The following is a 3866-nucleotide window of genomic DNA, read 5'->3' as shown; positions in this document are numbered from 1 at the left end:
TTCCTGCATCTGCTGATTCTTGATCGTCTTCAGCTCAAAATAATCCTTCTCCATAAGTGGCATGTTCTGCTACCCTTCAACCATTAGACAGTATGTCTGTAGGTCACCAGATTCATCAATTAAAGATAGTTCTCAAAGCACATTTGCAGTTGTTTTCACTTATGAAAATGTCCAGTGGGTCCATAATTTGGCAATAGCCATATAATCAATTGTTTTAAAACAGAAGTGATGCTGGCTATTATAATGTAAACTGTTCTCTAAATGAAAGAATTGAAGGACTGCAGTTGGAGAAGTGCACGAGCAGCGGTTAACGTGCTGCTTCTGGCAAAGACGTGTCCCAGCTTACAGCCTTCTTCCGGGTGTGCGTTGCGGTGTTTAATCAGGCGCGTGCGTGCGCTCAGGTGCTGGGACGCTGCCCTGTTAACTGCTGAGCTGTGCACTTTCCACTGTGGTTGTGTCTCTCCAAGCTTCTCTTTCTCCTACTCTTTCTCTGGTCTCCGCAATCTGTATCATTGTCTTCTTGCTTTTGTCCTCAGAAAGCTTTAAACAGAGTTGCTGGGAAAGATCAACTGTCAGAGTCACCAAGTTCTGATGCTTCACGGATTAACTGTAGGGACTGGTTATGTGGATGCTGTAAAGGCAGGAAGGGACCTGGGTCTCGCACGGAGGCCACGTGGGCTGTGGCCAGTGGCCCTTCCTCCCTGGGGAGGGTCCACGGGAGGCGAGTCCGAGCAGACCAGCCCTGCGACTACCCAGCCCGAGGCTGCTGGTGGTGCCGGGTGCTGTGTTTGGGCACCCCAGCCTTGACCTCAATGGGTCAAAATAGCTCTGCATTCCCAGGACCCCTGTACCGGGAATTCTAAGTGTGGGCAAGAAAAGTGAAATGCCACCTCTGCTGAGGAAGCAGCAGGGAGGATTTGCCAGAGTAAGGGGACCCCTGAGAACACCGCTGTATCCATCCATCCACCCATCCATTCGTTCATCCGTTCATTCATTCATCTTCTTTGTCTCCACATGGGCTGCATTATCTGAGAGGATCGTGTTTCAGTGTTGCTGTTAAGGAAATCAGATTAGTTACATATTTCTAATCACAAGACATCAGAGCCTCTGACCCCTCCCTTTTGTTCTCAGCAGCTAATCAGCTAAGAAGCTCAGCTTTGAAACTAGTGGCATAAAATTGCCAAGCGGTTTAAGAAAGCTAAGACTTGCCCAAGTTAGTGCCAGTGTGTTGGCCAAATTCAATTTGAGGTTTTCAGATTCTGTTTTGAATCGGTCTCTTCCCATTAACGAAAAAAAGGCAAAAAAAACTGAACGAATTGTTTTTTTCTGCAAAATTGAATATAATACATAGAACACATTTTGAGGCAGCTTCAAAATAAAGGAAAGGAAAAAAGAAAGAAAAGCGTTGGAAGAATTAGGTACTAATTAGTACTAGGGGAACAATCACCAGGGTTAGGTATAAACCTAATATCTGGCCAGAAACATTTCCTACGTTAACCCAATTTTTTCTTGTACATCTTTGTGGCTAAGTGAGAAAATCATGCCTTTAAAATCACATCACAGTAATGTGGTGACCTGGAGCAGCGAGAGGAAGCTGAGACATGGTCACAAATGAATCTTTTCCAAATTGAAGTCAAACACTTAAAACCAATTTTGAATTTTCTAATTTTTTTTTTTTTTTTTTGCGGTGCACGGGCCTCTCACCGTTGTGGCCTCTCCCGTTGCGGAGCACAGGCTCCGGACGCACAGGCTCAGCGGCCACGGCTCACGGGCCCAGCCGCTCTGTGGCATGTGGGATCCTTCTGGACTGGGGCACGAACCCGCGTCCCCTGCATCGGCAGGCGGACTCTCAACCACTGCGCCACAAGGGAAGCCCGAATTTTCTAATTTTTTTATCTAGTAGATCTTGGAGGTAAATAGGCCAAATAATTCCATTTTAATAGACCTTGTCATTAATGTCTGCTCATAAAAGTAGCTTCATTACATTAGTGGCCTGAAGCGGGAGTGCAGAGTTGTTCTGGACTCTCCAAGTGGTCCAGAGGGTCGATGCAAAGCTGCTTTGCACAAAGCGAGCTGCAAAAATAATTCTGGACTTTTAGTTTTGATTTCCTTTCTATTGATTTACACTCGGTACATCTAATTCCAAATCTTATTGATGGCCGAATCATTCAGCTGAAGTTTTGTAGTGAAGGAACCATTAAGAAAGTGGAGAGGGAAGGTCATACAATTTCCACCTGGATGAGGAGTCGAGGGATAATTTTATTCTGAGATCAAATTCATGCCGAAAGCTTAGCAGAGCGTTGGTCAATGCCATCGTTTAAGTATAAAGAGACTGAAGTTGTAGGCAGGAGAAGAAAGATGCTGAAAGGGTCCAGATTTTGCTACCCCCAAATATGCCACTTTGGCATAACAATTATTTCGATTAGAGGCAATTGAGAATCGTCATACACAGGAAAATTTCTCTGCCTTCCCGTTTTCTGCCTAAAAGCAGGGCATAAATCTCCCTTGGTGAAGGTGGCATAACTCCCCGCCCCATCATGGACCAGGACAGAGGGAAGCAGCCCTGTCACCAGAGACAGAGAGCCACCGTGAAACGAGTCTGCACAAACAGGTCTTGCTGAAGTAACCCCTGTCTTCCGTTAGTTCCCCATATACCTCCTGGTCACTTTTTCACAATTTATCACTCTTTGTTCAAAAGATATAGAAGCTCCCAATTCTAACCACTTCTGTGATTTTTTTTAACTTCCTTTTTGCAAAGCCCTCGTGCATGTTAACTTAAAAATATTAGTTAACTTAAAAATATTAGTAGAATTTGTATGTCTTTTCTCTGGTTAACCTGTCTTTTGTCAGTTTTATTTGCCGGCCCCAAGCCCTGAACCTGAGAGAGTTCCTAGAAACACAAACTATCAAACTGACTCATGGGAAATAGAAAATCTAAATAGACCTATAACAAGTAAAGAGAATAAATCAGTGCTCTAAAAACCTTTCCAGTAAAGAAAAACCCAGGGCCAGATGGCTTCACTGGCGGATGTGACCAGAGTGGGGCCGGCGCCATGTCTGCCCCTGTCTGCCTGGCGGGGCTCCTGGACCTGCTTTCTCTGGCCCGCCGTCCACTCCTCCCCAGTAACTTCCCTGCGTGCAGCTCCTGTCGGTCTTTGTTGGCGGCTCTGCAGAGCTCACTTCCTGTGTAACGTGGCTTCATCCTGTGGTCCTTCCAGGAAGCTCTTTGAAACGCCCACGTTTACCTGGTTCCCGGGAGGCTTTTCTCTCCCCCTCCTGCTGCAGAGCGACTCTTAGTGTCCCACCTTGGCTGCCTCTGGGTTTGACTGACTTGCAGCCCAAGGATGAGTTTTCAGTCCTTTTATCTGAAAGAAAACCTTCCAGGTGGCCTCTGAGCTTTGCTATTTCTGTGGCGTCATTAAAACTGCCTCTGGGTCCACCAGTTGGGATTTTACTTTTAATTGTTAAAAAGATATGATCCTTTAGTCCAGTGGTGCAGGGACTGGCATGCAGCTTTTATTTTATCTTGTATTAGGTTGAAATGCAAAGGCAGGCAAGAAGAGACCCCTGTAAGAATTCACAGATGTCCTGAACCATTAGTGTAGAAAGTGCTTGCAATGTTTGGGAAGAAGTTTCCAGATAGTTTTGGTAGGAAAAGCAATATTATATAAGAAAGCTATATTTTCTATCATTTGTTATTAAATACCCAGAGAAAGCATATCCTAACGCTTCTTTGTGGCTAACAGGGCTTTTAGCCCCACAAACTGACGGAGGTAAACAAGTCTGCGTACTGTGGGTGAGAACAGGTGCTCTCAGTGTTAAGTGGATGGGAGGGTGGACAGGTTTTTGGATAAACTAGCGAGAGC

This window comes from Monodon monoceros, unplaced genomic scaffold (assembly GCF_005190385.1).
Source record: "Monodon monoceros isolate NGI ecotype Baffin Bay Population unplaced genomic scaffold, NGI_Narwhal_1 Super_Scaffold_8, whole genome shotgun sequence".
Lineage (NCBI taxonomy): Eukaryota > Metazoa > Chordata > Mammalia > Artiodactyla > Monodontidae > Monodon > Monodon monoceros.
Note: the sequence above shows the minus strand (reverse complement) of the source record.